The sequence below is a fragment of the Astatotilapia calliptera genome, chromosome 16 (assembly GCF_900246225.1).
Source record: "Astatotilapia calliptera chromosome 16, fAstCal1.2, whole genome shotgun sequence".
NCBI lineage: Eukaryota > Metazoa > Chordata > Actinopteri > Cichliformes > Cichlidae > Astatotilapia > Astatotilapia calliptera.
In genome coordinates this window covers 23,414,742-23,431,794 of record NC_039317.1, presented here as the reverse complement: position 1 = coordinate 23,431,794, position 17,053 = coordinate 23,414,742, and the positions used below count along the sequence as shown (strand labels likewise).

Genomic DNA, 17,053 nt, shown 5'->3' with positions numbered 1-17,053 from the left:
TACACAACAAAGCACTATTTTTGGTAGAGCATGCTAGCGGGCCGTCGTTATTACCGTGTTTTTTGGAAAATACAGCACACTTAAAATCAATCCTTTGATTTTTCTGAAAATCGACAGTGCCCCATATAATCCCGTGTGCCTTATGTATGAATTCTGGTTGTGTTTACTGACCTCGAAACGATTTTATGTGGTACACAGCGCTCGAAAATCTGTCAAATGTTTTAGTACGGCTTTGCTAAGCTATGAAGCCGCACCGCTTGATGGATTGTCGGAGCATTACGGCTATCGTAATCAGGAGCCTCGCGGAGGGATACGTACTGTGCTTCAACATAATATTACCATATTGTGTGTGTATAACCTCTTTTTAAGTTTTGTGGATATTATACGTGGTTATGCTGAGGATATGTCGGCCAATTTCCACTGGAAATGCCTTTTGGTTAAACTGTCAGCAAAGAATTTGCATTTGCGCTGTTAAATTTTTATATAACTTTAATGCACATAAAAAAAAACAGCTTGTTTAATTGAAAATACATTGATGTTTTGTTTTTGTTTTTTTGCACTAATAAAGTTGTGGAGTTATAAAGTAGTTTGTCTAGTGTCAATTATATCGTCAGTTATATCGTTATCACAAATTTTCAAATGTATATCCTGAAAAATATTTTTGGTCATATCGCCCTGCTCTAATCACTGATGCCTTTTGCAATTTCTTCACACAAAGCTAATTTCTGGTGGCTCTTTGCCTGTATTTATTCTCTTAATTCTCTTAATTTTGTCCCATTAATAATTTCTTGTTGGAATTCAGTGCTGTGACCACATTTACACATTTGTGTAAAAGTTGTTGTCACTTCATCTGGCGTATTGTTTTGTGTGTTGTTTTGCTAATTGATTAGGTCATTTAAATTATTTTACAAGGTTAAATGACCTGAGCTCAAAAAGCATCACTCCTTTAAAGCAAACTTACAGCTTGGCATTGATCTCGTATTCACTCTTAATGTTTTTTGGACATATAGGCAAACTGAAGTAGGTGTTGAGTCATCATTCAGCCATAAATTTTGCCTCCAGGGATGTCAGGGTCTTGAGTTCCTTGGGGTGGGGTTTTTATCCAAAGGAGTTAATGTACAGTTTTCCTAGCTTTGGCACCCTCTGCTGGCTACATGACAAATTAAAAATATAATTACAGATGGGGCCAAGCTGCTCAGCAGAGCAGTTAAAGAGTGCTGGTTCATACTGCTGGAGTATTTTCATTATATCATGTTCATTGCAGAATGTTGAACATTTTATGGGTTTTTTGTACCAGTTATTAACATGACCTCACTTTAAACCCTGTGCAATGAAAGATGTGACACAATAAATATGAAGTCATACTGCATTGTCTTCCAGATTTTGAATGTGTTTCTTAAGCCATTAACCAAGAATAAACAGCATTTTTGCATGAGTAGAATTTTGCTTAAGCAAATTATTGCAATTAACAAATATGTTTCCTGTTCAATCAATCATCACAGTGCCTGTTAGTGGTCATTTTTAATATGGTCCCTGCTCCAGCTGAAGAAAGCAGGATCAGCATCTTCCAAACCCCACCCAGCACAGTGCATTGATGTGGATTCAAAACAGACCACAGAGGCCTGCGAGGACCCAACCAGATGAATGTCTGTGCCTCATGTTTTCCAACATCTTAGTGGTCCCAGAGAAACAGACATGCACATGCTGAAAGGAAAAAGTACAAACAATGGTGGGGTAAATGTGGCAGCACTTCTGGGAATATTCATGCATGACAACATGTAATAAATAGACTACACAGCATCCTTTAAAGGTAAAGGAACAACACAGTAATGGAGGGATAGTAAATCAAGTATAAGTTACCGATAGTGTAAGTTATAAGCTACAGTACTGTGCAAAAGTCCAGAGTCACCTGTAATTTCTTTATATTTTGCTTTCAATGGGACAGAGTTTCTTGTAAAGTGGTAAAGCAATAGGCTCTCTGAAGGTCTTTCATTTTAAACATTGGCTGCTTTTCCACTTGTTTTCAGTCCAGTCCTTGTACCTGACCATTTCCATAAGAATTTCATAGGAATTATTTGTTTGTTAAGCCACTTAACATTAATCTATAAATCATTCACGCATAAAAAATGTCCCTAACTCAAGGGGTAAATAAAACTTGCCTTAGGCACTTTGTTACTAGCAGCTTGTGACACTGCTAGTGACAACAACCCTTTTTGTTTTTATCTTGGCATAGCTGGTGTATAGTGTGTACTTAAAAGTTTGAGGAAACCAGGCAAGTGGAGGACAAAAAAGAAGTGGCAGGCCTTAGAAAAGCTGAGGTATGCCATATTATTCAAGACCTGAGCTGAAAATCTGTAGCAACAGGACTTACAGAGTTAGAAATCAAGATTTAAAGTTTTTGGTTTCAATTGTTGTCAATATGTCAAATTTATGGAATCATGAATGCAGAAAAGTATCATCAGATTTTGATCCAACATGCAATTCCATGTGGAACGCAGTTGTCACCACCTTCATTTGTCACCACCAGACATACTGCCAATGCACTAAAACTGTACCTGGATAGAAAAACATAGAATGGACTATCAGTCATGGATTGACCTCCACAGAGCCTTGACCTCAACATTATTGAAGCTGTATGGGATCATCTTGATAGAGGAATACACCCCCCCCCCCCCCCCCCCCCAAGTTTTGCACATGTCGAGGAGCGTGTCAGGCTACATTTCACTGTGTGTTATACTTGTATAACTATGCATGTGACAAGTAAAGAACCTTGAATAGAATAAAAGGCAGCCAACTTCCAAAGACGAGCTTTAGATGTTCTTCAGGAAGCATGGAAAACTATTCCTGAAGACTACTTTAATAAGAAAGCTTAACTAAGAGAGTTCAGGATATATGGAAGAATAAAGTTGGTCCTACCAAATATTGATTTTCAAGCTTGTTTGAATTGTGCAAACTCGGTGTATCGTATGCTGTATTTCCATCTCTGTTTGCACGTTTCAATAAATTTGGAAAATGGGAAACGGGTACACTAACAACATATACAGAAATGATGGGTGACTCAAGACTTGGAAACTCAGCCATGGAAAGTCATTCCATGAAGACTCAAGACAAGACTGTCACAGTTCTGTATTTAGTGTTTAAAAACATCACTAATTAGGATTATTTTCCACAATCAAGGCTGTTTTATAAGCCACTTTTAAGTGAAACATTGACTTAATTCTCAAATGTAAAAATGCAACACGTCTGACTCTGTACTTTTACTCATTGGTACTGATTACATGAAGGTGCTCTCTCTTTTATGAGTTGAATATGTCTGCCTTTTTCACCATAGAACTAAAAAGAGAAGACCTATTTCACCATAGGACAGAAGAAGTTTAAAGTTTTCGTAGACACGTCATCTACCTGACTTTGTTAAAGTCGTGTCTGTAGTAATCTGTAGAGTGTGAATAACACTGGCTCTCATATCCTAGTCTAAAATAAATACACTATCTTGACTAATTGTTGGACACTAGATTATGAAAGGCTTAAACTACTGTGGATTTTCTAAGGAGTTAAGCACATATTTCTGCTGACAGCTTTAAGGTCAGATCAAGGTCAAAGATCCTAACAATTTAAACTACATCGGTCACATAGACAGTCAGTGTATCGGCTGGTTAAAAGTGACTGTTTTTTTCCCCTCCCCGTCATGACATTCTGACTTAATTTGTCCAAGCAGAGAGGAGAAAAACTGGGCCCATTGGTTACATGACAGGGAATCAACAATGAGGAGAGATGTATGGCATAATTGTTTTATTTGCCGTCTTTTCTTTTTTCTGTTTCTCTGTTCCCTCTGGCCTTTTGCTAACCCCAATTACATGCTTGCTTTCTTTGCCCTGCTGCCTCCTGGTGTGCATATCCTGTTGGCATAAGGAGCTTTGGCCGCTTTTCTAAGAGACCAGAGTCTGTTCCCATCAGTGGAGCTGTCTGTTTGCATGGGAGTTTTGACTTGGTAGATTAATCCATGTTTACCACAACACAGTTAGGGATGTAACTAACTAGATACCAAGCCAGATTGATTGAGTGAAAATGAAGCTACAGGGATTGTGGTGTAATAAATGAAGTATCAGTGGTGGCTGTAGTGATCTTTGTGTTATTTGTCATTACAGTTGAGGACGGTCACAGACAGTTGTACAGGTTTTGTTTATAATGCATCAAAATGATGCACTATAAACAAAACTGCCTGTCATTTACAGGAAGAAAAAGACCTTGAGGATGTCGATGTCCTCCTATAATAGCTGTTAACTCAATTCAGGTATTTTGAAGATGCAAACCAGAACTAGATCAAATTTGCATGTATTCTCTTTTTTTGTTGCTTAAATCTAATCTCATCACATCATAGTTTATTCCTTTGTTTTGTTTTTTTCTTCCTTTTCAGGGAATTAACTTGTCCTAAGTGGGCATTTCTTCCAGGCTGAAATATACCTGTCATCAGTTCCAATAAAAGGAAATGATGTTTGGCAGCTACAGAGTTACTGGCTAAATTTAGTCCCCAAGACAACTTCTAATTCCCTTTGTTGGGGACTGTTTGGCTGTCTCGGTTTTGATGTGATGGTGATTCATAGTTATTTTGCACCTGGGCCACGAGAGATTTTCTGGGCCTCTGAAAGCACACACACAGGCAGATCCAACACACATCCTGCAAGTAACCTGTTGTGGTTGTAGCTCATAGCATACACAAACACAATGTCTGCTTTAGAGTGGAGCATTTAAAGGAAGCTTACAGGTGAAGCCTGCAGTGCATTTCTTTGTTTTTTAATTGATAAAACTGTGGTTTTGACCTGGAACTTGAACCAAGGTACAGAGAAAAGGCACCAATAAATGATGAAGTTGGATGTCTTGCAGGTCATACAGCTTCACAACATTCAGTTATGATGCTTTTACATACGGTTTATTTGTAAGTGTTGCTTTGGGAAATAATACAATTTGAACGCTTGTTGGAGCCATTTCCCACTGAAGGTAAAAAGTGAAGCGATTTAAGTCTTATTGCTTGTGACTGATTACAGGGCGTTTTAAATGATGATGGAAATTCAGTCAGAGACTGTGTGATAATGGAAGGGACTGTTGTGTTCATGAGAAGTTGTTTGTTAAGCTTTCATTTGTGACCAGATGCAGACTGGCATTAGTTGGATAAAGCTGTGAAACAAGCGCAGACACTGAATAAATGCTGGCTGACGGGTTTGACTGACACGCCTACTGCATGACAGGGATTTGAGAAGTTAGCATTATAAGTACAAGTGAATAACTAAGAATGGCATGCCATAGCTGTTTTCGTGACAGCTTTAACACATTCATAATTTTGATTAAAAAAGGGAGATTAGCTATAAAAAAAACCCTGCCTATCTCCATCTTTTTGTTGTCTCTCAAACCTCCAGCTTCCTCTTTATGTTGAGCTGTTGTCCTTGGGCACATCTTTCAGTCTGAAAGTCATCTTTCAGATTTGGCAAATCAGTAAATAATATTTTTTAATGGTCACAGATATTTACACTAACTATTGAAATGCCTTATATTTAACGCACACAACTGTGACATTTCTTCTCAGCCTCTTAATGTCGAAAAATGTCGTAGCCACTTCAGCCAAAGTGGGCAAGTAGATGGTATATTGTAACAAAATAACGTTGTGTAAACACAGAAATATACTCACACACATATACAAATGCAACTACAGCTACCAGCAAGGAAACAAATGAAGAAGTCCAGACTCATCTTTAATGCTGAAAAGATTTTTTTTTAACTTTTGAAGTATAGCAAAGTCACATATTTTCTTCCATAATTGCTAATATTACACTGACCTACACATTATAAAATTCAAATGACATGGAGCTTTGTTTTTGCAAAAGTTGAGTGATCCTCAGTGGACATACCAGAGCACGTAGTTGTTGCTGTGGGTGCAGCTTTATGGTTGCTCTACAGCCACTGGGGTAAGAATTATTCGCAATTGCAAAAGCACAACATCAGAGAATTCTCTTTTAATTAGTTAAGGGACTGATGTACCATATGTATGTGTGTGTCTCTGAGTCTGAGAGTGAGAGAGAGGAACTTAACTGTATTTTAGGGCACAGTAAAAAAAAAAAGGGGGGGGGGGGGTCATTGGTGTAAGTTTTGGAATTGGTGTAATTAAATAATCTCCATAAAAGAGGGAGATAAATATAAACATTGTTTTTCAGAATTTAAAAAAAATCTATTAGCTAAAAGAAAATGAATCAGTAGATTAAATTTGTGACTGAAATCTGCTGCAATGCTGATTTTCATGTATTGTTTATATTTTGTTGTCTGGTTGTTTTTTGTTGTGATATGAATAACATAGTCAAATTTCTTTTGGATATTACATTGAACATCACCTCTATGTTTGAGGTATCAAGTGACTCATGAGCCAAAGCACATGGTTATAGAATCGCACCTTTAGCTTGTTTAGGGGAGCTTATGCCAAAAGGTGTTGAAAGGAAGACTACACTAGATTGAAACTTTAGGAGTAAGGATATGAATTCTCCAAATGTGGGAGTAGAATAGTTTTTTCCCTCTCTCAGCCATATTTGGAAATTCATTCAGGAATACTCCTGGATATGTTTTGTGCAAAAGCTGCATTTTCTAAGGAATTTTCTAAGAAATATCTGAATCCTTCTGATGAAGGTCTTTCTCCTGAAAGCTATTCTCCCTTTCGGCCCATTCAGCGGCAAGAGTATAAACACTGCCGTCTTTTTACTGTCGTACGTTAATCAGGAGCTTTTGAACCTTTTCCAGTTGTGTTCCATTCATGGGCAGAATATCGTGGCACAGCAGATGTCTGGAGATGGTCCAGTTCAGGTATGGGGGTGGGTAGTAAGATCCCTTTTTAATTTTTCTGGACATGGATTTAATACTCCAGAAGTGAAGGAATCAGTGATGTGTAATCTATGTCTGACAGTACAAAGTTATTCGTGATAACCTGTGAACAGTCTGCAGCAGGGAATTCATAAACAGCATTTCTTTACATTATAGAGTTTCTGGAGATGCGTCTTTGCAGTATTATATAATGGCTGAAATTAATGTAATGACGTGATGAATGAGAATGCAAGTTTTTAAGATGAGTTTTTTCTCTACAGCTCACTGCCCTGACTGTTAACAGGAGCGTGATGAATTCAATGAAGGGACTTTGGTAGGGCTGTTGCTGAGTCATTATTTTCCAATTAGACTCTTAGTCAGCACTTTAAGCCAAATACTCATCTTTTAAGGGATGGCAAGCGGGTATAAAGTGGAAAGGAAAAAGCTGTTTGATGGTTTTTCCAAATGTACAGCAGTATTATACTTCTACCATACATATTCTTTATTTTGGTCACAAGAAGATCGGATTTTTAGTGTCTTTGCTTAACAGCTTGTCACCACTGCCTCCTGGCATTAATGTTGCTCTTCATTATGTCAGGTAGTTAGGTGTCAGGTGATTTTGAGACTGGGTTTGTAAAAATGTATGTTCTTCGATAATTTTACATGCTTTTTACCACAGAAACTGTGATGATTTGACCTTAAAAATAGATTTCACTTAGCTGCATCATAGCTGATAATCATTTAAGCGTGTAGGGCTCCAGCAATAAGATAAGACAAGGAAAGGAAATGGTTTGCAAGAGTACTTTATAAAATAAATAAAATGAATGACTTCTGACACCTTATTTCCAGATCACTAATGAGAATGAAGCAATTTGTAAAGAAAATTCATCAAAAGGGATAGAATATTTGAAACACTATATTTCAAAAAGTATTCGCTTATCTGCCTTCACACATAGGAATTTAAATGACATTCCGTTCTTAATCTACAGGGTTTAATATGATGATGACCCACCCTTTGCAACTATAACGGCTTCAACTCTTCTTGGGAGGTTTTCCACAAGGTGTAGGATTTTGTTTATGGGAATTTTTGCCCATTCTTCCTGAAACACATTTATGGTTTGGTGTTTTGTGGGGTTGAGGTCAGTACTCTGTGCAGGCCAGTCAATTTCTTCCACACCAAACTTGCTCATTGATGTCTTTATTGACCTTGCTTTGTGCTCTGGTGTGCAGTCATATTGGAACGAGAAGAGCCCATCCCCAAACTCTTCTCACAAAGTTGGAGACATGAAATTGTCGAAAATATCGTGGTATGCTGAAATATTAAGAGTTACCTTCACTGGAACTAAGGGGCCGAGCTTAAATCCTGAAGAACAACCCCACACCATAATCCCCCACCACCAAACTTTACACATAAACAATGGAGTCAGACACATATCATTGTCTTGGCACTGCCAAACACAGACTTGTCTATCAGATTGCCAGATGGGAAGTGTGATCTCCATCTGAACTGCTCTAGAGGCCAGTGGTGGGGTGCTTTACGCCACTGCATCCAACGCTTTGCATTGCACTTGGCGATGTAAGGCTTGATTGTAGCTGCTCAGCCATGGAAACTCATTCCATGGCTCTCTACACATTGTTCATATAGTCTTCAGATTATCTCAAGAAGTTTGGAGGTCTTTAGCGATGGACTCGATGTAGAAAGTTGTTGATCTCTTACATGGCCTACCACTCTGTGGCTGAGGTTTTGTTCCCGATTGCTTCCAGTTTATTATAATACCACTAACAATTGACTGTGGAATATTTAGTACCAAGGAAATTTCACAACTGCACTTGTTGGACAGGTGGCTTGCTATCACGTTTCGATGTTGAAATTCACTGAGCTGAGAGCGACCCATTCTTCATATTTCTGACAACATAGTGTATTTCTACTAGAAGTTTTGGTCAAGTTACTTGAAAATAGTAATTAGTTACTAATTACTAATTACTTCTCCAAAAAGTAATCCAGTTACTTTACTGATTACTTATTTTCAAAAGTAATTCATTACTTTATTACTTAGTTACTTTTTAAAAACATGATAAACAACCTAAATATGTTATGAAACAACAAACCTTTCAGCCCAATTCTATTTTTTCTGCAAAATCCATCATATAAAATTGAATCAAATGAAAAAATCTGTTTTTAAATCTTGTTTTATTATTTTTACAGGAAAGTAACAGTAATCTAATCACCTTTTTTTTTTTTTTTTTTTTTTTTTTTTTGCAATAGTAATCGGATTACAGATCGGATTTTCTGCCAATCTTTGTCTACTAGTAGGAAGTATTTTGATACTGATGGTTTATGCAGTCTGTTGCTAGCGTAGTGCTATTCATTGCTCTTAACTCATTGCCCTTTTCCGAAGATACCCACAGTAGCCTGTAATGTCCTGGTGTTCTGGTATGTTTGGACTGTGCATGTCAGACTAAAGCTAATTTTTGTGTGTCTGCAAATGGAACTGCAGGTTGTGTGTATCTTTAAGAAGTAGAAAACAGGGAGGCAGACATAGCTGCTAGTCTTTGTGGCTGCAGATGTGGCATCAACAGGCACACACACCCTGATGGGGCCTTCGTTTTTTTTACTGTCTTTTCATCTCTTTCACTCCTGTGCAGGCTCAGCAATTTTCTCACCTATACTTCTCCCCTTTCCTTTCCATCTGTCCCTAAGATGTAGTGATGATGGTGTGTGTGTGTGTGTGTGTGTGTGTGTTTGTGTTAACGGAGGTGCCACCTGCCACTGCACACCCAAAGTACTGGCAGCCTAATCTAATCTCCCTCCTCCCTCTCTCCCTTCCTCCCTCTTTTTCTCCCCCCACTACTGTTCTTTCCCCTTATCCTCCCTCATCCTTTCAGGTCTCGGATGTTATCCTTTCTTGTGAGCCTCGAACAACATTTCATCTAGCCAGGTGAGCTTCTCAATCTCTCCCCCTTTCTCTTTGTGTTGTCATCTCAGCCTCTGTCTCTTCCTCTCTGTCTCCACCGCATATGCTTTTGGGTGTTGCTGCAAAGATGCTGCGTCACTGTGCCTGTTTCATATGGACACAATTGCTGTTTCAGACCAGTAACAGAAAAAAACAAATGTTTTTCTCTTGTTTCACTTCTTTCTCCTTTTGAGCCACCTTGTCATGCTGGGGAATTGTTTGTGTATGTGTACCTGAATTTGTGAAGGTATTGTTTTTATGATGAATCCAGCAGTCTGTGAAAGTATAACAACATGCATTGTGTATCTGTCATTTGTTCAGTATGTCTGAGAGCATGTGCCTGAAACAACTGTGTGATTAGTGCTTTGTGTGTGTGTGTGTGTGTGTGTGTGGACATGTCTAGACGGTCCCAGAAAGGCAGTATGACTTTCACGTGGTTAATGTGCAGATTGGAAACGTGCATTATCCCAACTAATGAAGACACTGCAGATTCACTCTGATTGTCAAAAATTACTTCTGCTTTCAAGTGTTGTCAACTGGTATCCAATTGGATGCCACTAATTGAAAAGTTGGAAGAAAAATAAATGATGAAATCACCAACCTCAGCTTTTATCTTTTTTATCCAGTTTTGGATGAAGCAGTATAGCTACGGTGGCCCTGAGAGGTCAAATGCACTACTTAGGAAAAAATAAGTAAATAGAAAAATGCTGCAAAAGCCAAAAGAAAAAAATTATGAAAGAAAATGGAAGTGTTTTTGGGAGATAATGATGTGATGAAACAGCTGCAAACATCACAAGCTAACAGTAGCAAACATGAATCAAATAGACACACATCACCTGCATTTCACTGTCTGTTTCGAATCTCAGTGTAATCCTTTGCATGTTTTGCTTTCTGTCACTTCCGCAGCTTGTCCGTCAAGTTATCATGTCCCAGAGACACTTCAGCTTTCCTTTGTGATTTTAAAAACAATGCGTGTGTGTGTATGTATGTGTATGTGTGTGTGTGTGTGTGTGTGTGTGTATATATATATATATATGTATATATATATATATATATATATATATATATATATATATATATATATATATATGTATATGTATATATATATATATATATATATATGTATATATATGTATATGTATATATATATATATATATATATGTATATGTATATATATATATATATATATGTATATATATGTATATGTATATGTATATATATATATATGTATATGTATATATATATATATATATATATATATGTATATATGTATATATATATGTATATATATATGTATATATATAATTGAAGTCATTTTGATGTAGTAATTATTTCAGTGGTGTAATGAAGCTTCCATACTGTATATCCCAGCTGTTCACTAGCTTTAACTTGACTATTTAACATTTCAGAAGCAACACATCAATATCAGAGATTAATGATTTAACACTACAATACAATACTACAATTTGACCCTATCACACAACAATAGCAACAATGGCAGAGAAGTAATTTCTTAAAGAAATTATTAAATTTTTAATCCAAATTTTTGCCAAAATTTTCAAGTATTTTGGCTAAATAGGTATTCAAAATAAATGTTTGGGGGTTTTATTAGTTTTAAAAATTATTTACATTATTTCTTTCAAAATTGTAAACTTAAAATATGCATTAAAATTCACTAATTCATAGTTTGCTAATTGGTTAAACATAGAGAACTATAGTGGAGTCCAAATTCCAGAAAACATTGGCTGTACTGAACAGTGCTCAGTGATTTTCATCGTTTTAAACATGTTTTTAGTGCTCTTTCAATTCACTGCAGTTCGTTGTCTATGATTACTTCTGTTTTCTTCATCTTAGAGGCTATGCTCTAGGACCAAGAACATGACAAGCACAAACAAGTGTAGCTCACACTACTGGATGTACTAACATGTATTTTTTTTACACTGCCCTATGTTTGGCAGCTAAAGACTACCAGCACACCAACAAGACACTGTCATGCCAGATACTAAGAGCAATAACTCGCTTTGCTCAAGGCTTATCATCACTGTCAGTTCAAGACAACCAGCAAATAAAGGTTTTTTAAAATAAAAAAAATGCTAGATAACTGTTATCAAATGATCAAACATCAAAGTGTTCTTATGCAGTGTGTCTTGAAGTTAAATTGATGTATTTTGAATCAGTTTCAAAGATATTAGGAAAAAATACAACTGAAAAAGATGACATAGTTGTTGTTTTTTTAAATGTTACACAAACAGAGTCTTTGTTGTCACTGGTCATCAGTCGGTTACTGCCACCCTGTCAAATATAGTGAAATTACAGCATTCAGGCCTCTTCTGTTTTTGAACACTTTATTTGCAGGGCTCGCAAAATCGCTAGCCCAACGTCCCGGGGCTAGCGATTTTTCCAGTCGGGCTACCAAAAACTAACTCAGCCCTGCCCGTCGGGCTATCATAGGAAGGAAAATATATGTCTATGCTTTTGCATTCTTTCGCCAATGTAGCTGAGTAATTATGTCATTGGCATCGGTGAGCCACTGTCAATATGTGACATATTGAAATCGCGTTTGAATTTGCGCTTGTTTTTTGCTTTCACTTTCATTTTGTGATTGCGCGAAAGGTGTGTAGAGAGCAGCAGCACTGATTGGTGAGTGACGATTAATTGCGCACCAATTCCTCTGACATCGTCTTATCACTCATTAGCTTACTATTCAAACATGACAAGTGAAATCTCTCGCAGCAAGCGTAAACATGTGAGAGGTTGAGTGCGCAAAGAATCGCTGACCGTTATGTAAGTACGTGTATAAAAGCAGCAGGATTTACGCTGGTATTTTAGTTCTGCTCAGCCAAATAAGACAGGTCAGGGTGAAGAAGGGGCAGCCAAAGAAAAGCTTACCACAAAACGGAAAAGTTATGACAAATCAGACTATGAGGCAAAAACAAAGCGCAGCTTTTTTTGGTTTCATGGACAAAAGAATTTCTGTGGCTGGAATATGACAAGCTAAATAACATGATGTTCTGCCAGGTGTGTTGTGAGTTTCATTTGATTTCTGAGTCGACAAGCGCCTTTGTTACTGGGACTAGTAATTTTAAGAAAGACCCCATTACAACCCATGAGAAATGCAAGAAATGTATTATTGCCCAGTCTGCAGTATCTTTCCCAGAACAAACAGCAATTGCAAAAAACATACTAAAAATAAACCAAGCACAACAAGAACTCCTGAAAAAGCTGTTTAGAACAGCGTGCTATATTGCAAAGAGTGAACAACCATTGGCAAAATTTAGCAGTCTTTGCAAACTTCAAAAAGCAAATGGCCTTGGTTTCACTTACTTCTTACCCGTGACTTCAGTGGAAATTTCAGATTCAGGATCTGACACAGACTGATTCATGTTCTACACAGTTCTTACAAGTTAATAGAAATCTCTGTTCCATTTGAACCAAGTATTTGAGTTGATGATTGTAATTTTTATACAGTTGTTGTGATTTTTATTTTAACAATTTTTTTGATTAATTTTTGTTTCCATTACAATATAATATTGTAATGGAAACAAAACATTAAAAAAATTGCTTTCTTCTTTATTCGGGCTACTTAAATTTATTTTGGGCTACCAAAAACTGAAGAATGCCTTCCCAAAGGGCTACCAGAGATTTTGAAATTTTGCGAGCCTTGATGTGTTATTGAGTTGATTTCATTTTTTAAAAAGATTAACTTTCCCATCCATAACCCATGATGCCAAAGTGAAAATATGTTTTACATTTGCTATCCAACAAAACCGGCATTATGTGAACCACCTTGGTAGGACTGCTGCCCACTGACCAAAGAAACCCGTGGATATTAAGAGAAGGATAAATGATGCCACATACAGAGAGAGCCTAAACATAATCCTCATCCCGGATTTTTAAAAGTTGTTATTCTACTTTGTACCATGCACCTTGTTATTGTGGGCTATTGAATATACATTAGTGGGAAATTGCTTTTTTTTTTTTTTTTTGTCTGTGTAAAATTGAACCTACAATGCAGTCACATTTGTAAAAACCAGGACATTTAAAGCATAAAACCACTGTATGTAACAAACTTGTGAACCTTTGCTCTAAGCAGTTTTCTCCTTACTGACAACACACCAGTGAGACTCATATTTAATTATTTATTCACTCTAACTGGCTACAGGTGACAATTTTCACTGCCACCTTTAATGCTGCTGTTTCTACAATATTCATAGCCGTTCAATCAATAATAATCATTCAGCTCCAGGGTCTACGTTAGTGTTTCTCACTTCCTCTTGCACTCTCTTCTAGAAACACACACACACACACACACACACACACACACACACACACACACACACACACACACACACACAGACAACAATCAGTATGGCTGAGCAGGGTAATGTTTGTCAGTTTCCGTGTATGTTCAAACACAATGAGAACACCTGATGTGAAAACATGCAACCCTTCTGCACGTCTCGCTTTCCCTGCTGTCACCATGAGGGAAAACGTTAGTGGCATTTCCCAGCAGGTCTGTTTGACCTTCTCTCGTTTGTTTAGTCTCTACTTTCTCCTTTGCTCCATCACAATTTGGTGGCTAAACCAGAAAGTCAGGCAATCCTTACCAGAGAATGTTTCACTTACATATTATGTTTTATAAGGGAAACATTCTCAGTTGTGTGTCACAAAGTTGAACAAAAATATTAAAAACTCGCCCGCATCAGGATTACCACAACAACTGCAGAGATATGGATCAGCTTTTGATCGATACAGAGCACAAGAAGTGCTGGAACCTTTATAAAGTCCAGGATTTGGCTTACTAAGGTCTAGGGAACAACCAGTAGTGAACTCACTTAACAAAGGCCACATATATAATAATGTAAAGCTACATAACATAACATTTGAAAAAGTAATAATGGCCTTTCATTTGATTTTAATGTTAATTAAATTAATGTTAAATTAGTCACTTAGAATCAGCAACCTTAATAGTTATGATAAAGAATTGATGAAGTCTGTAGCAATATGTTGTGAGTGGAGGTTACTGTAGACAGGGAGAGAATGTAATGTTGGTATTGTCAGCCACTGCAGCAGTGACGTAATGGCCCAGACTCCCTCCATTCCTAAGGCTAGACTCTTTTATTTTCTTTCCTTGTCTACCTCTCCCCTGCATCTTTTCATCTTTTCTTCTCTTCATATCTAATTTACTCATTCTGGATTTCCACTTTCGTGTTCTCAGCTCTCTTTATCTTCATTTCTTTCTTTTGTTGTCAGGGTGCTCATCCATATTAACAAGAATTGTTATGAAATGCACATAAATGAAAGGATGAGATATTCTGCACGAAAAAATTTGTGTTTTCTTTGTTTTTGTGCACTTTGTGGTGCCTTTGTAAATTACTACCAGAACTGTGTTGGTTGCGGTTTTTAGAATCCAGAAAGTTTAAATTTGATAGATAGTTGTTTTTATGCTTTATTTTATGGTAACAGTTTGGCCACGAAAGAAAATTGCTTCCTACATGGAAAGACTGGCGTTGAAAGGATCTTGTCTGAACATTTCTAAACATTTTATTTTAGGAGCAAATGAAATGACATATTTATCTGCACTACTCTGTGCAGTTTTATGGTCACATAAGTCATATGACATGCTGTTATAATAAACCATGTGTGGTTTAATGGGTCACAGATAAAGTCTTGAGATGTTTGGTCTCTGTCCCCGTAAGAGGAATTGAAACTGTTCACACATCTGTTCAGTCAGAGTCACTGACCTCAAATCTGAGTAAAATTCAATTTAAAGTAATTTTTTTTAGTTAAATTAGGAAAATGAATCAATCTGCTTCCAATCAGTCATAGCATCAAAAATCACACCCATCCTTCAAATCTAGCTGTCTAAAATGTGATGAATAAGATTATTATTTTTTTTATTTATATGCCATTGTTCAGTAAGATAGAACAACTATTTAAGCTCTCTTATTTGTAAGAGGTCACATTGACAGATGGATCTGCATATTTGTGATTTGACACAGACATTTACACTCAATGCCCTTTCTGATGCAACCCTCAGGGATTTGCACGTCCAAACCACATGTGTTAGGTTACACCATGGAGCCGCGTTGTTGTTCAGTCAAAACATGTTGATTTTTTTTTTTTTTTTTTTTGATCGGTGTCTACAGTATGATGTCAGTGTGCCTTTTAGGACTGCAAAAAGTTGAATGGTATAGGTAACATGAACAATTCAGTGTTTAATTTTTATTACAAGTCATATTGTCACTTCCGTTTTGAACAGTGGTTGTGCACATCACCGTGTTTCCTTACAATTATATCTAATTAATACATTAGATGTATGTGGATGCTGGTAAAACATTTGTTGCTTATTGAATTACCATAAAAACGTTGTTGTCTGCCACCTGACACCAGCACTTCTAATTAAGTCTCGAAAATAAAGCAAATAGGTATTGTGTTTGAATTCAGGCTTTAAAGCAGATAATATATATATATATATATATATATATATATATATATATATATATATATATATATATATATATATATATATATATATAGATCTGAATATGACAGCATTAAAGTTAAGACAGATTGAATGGGCTAAAAGAGCTCTCCATTTAATGAAATGCATACAATTTTTTCATGGGGGAATTAATTAATGGATAGATGGTGAAATCACAAAAAGAAAATTCATGTATCAAGTCATACACTTTGCATTGAATGACAGTTATCATTGAACTGGATTGTCTGATGGAAAATGAATGAAAAAAATGAATTTATAATTGAAAAACCCTTATACGTCACACCATCTCATTCACTTATTTACATAAAAATAAAACATAAGTCTCTTATTGACTTAATTACACATTTTTACTCTAATAACACAGAAGTTGTGCTGTCATTGTAGCCGATAATGTCAGCTGGTGTCAAAGAAGATAAAATCTTTTTCTGTGCTGGTAGTTGTTCGTTGTGTTTGTTGTCTTAATTTTTGCAGTGTTATCAATGCTGTAGTTTGGGTATGTGCATGAACACACACACCTTTAAATGAACAGAGAAATTCATACTTTCCCATTAGGCCACAGCACCCGCTATTTCTGAGGGGGAGCAGGTTAATGAGGAGAGGGATGATAAATGAGGGGCTAATGAAGAAGAATAATCACTATGTTCAGTTTAAGCTCTGGGAAATTTCTGTTAAATGGCACAGATTTTTCATTTTAGATATCAATTACATATATATGCATATGTTGCTTTTCTCAAGCTGCCATCCCAGCACAGTAAG

The 17,053-nt window shown here is 36.6% G+C and overlaps 1 protein-coding gene across 1 annotated transcript in view; it reads left to right on the top strand.

Moving 5' to 3' along the window:
• The window catches only part of map2 (microtubule-associated protein 2), a 103,433-nt gene that overhangs the window by 19,180 nt on the left and 67,200 nt on the right, over positions 1 to 17,053 (top strand). The window contains exon 2 of the mRNA XM_026144297.1: positions 9,724 to 9,776. The gene's annotated coding sequence lies outside the window, so the exon portion shown is untranslated. The remainder of the gene's footprint in view (positions 1 to 9,723; positions 9,777 to 17,053) is intronic.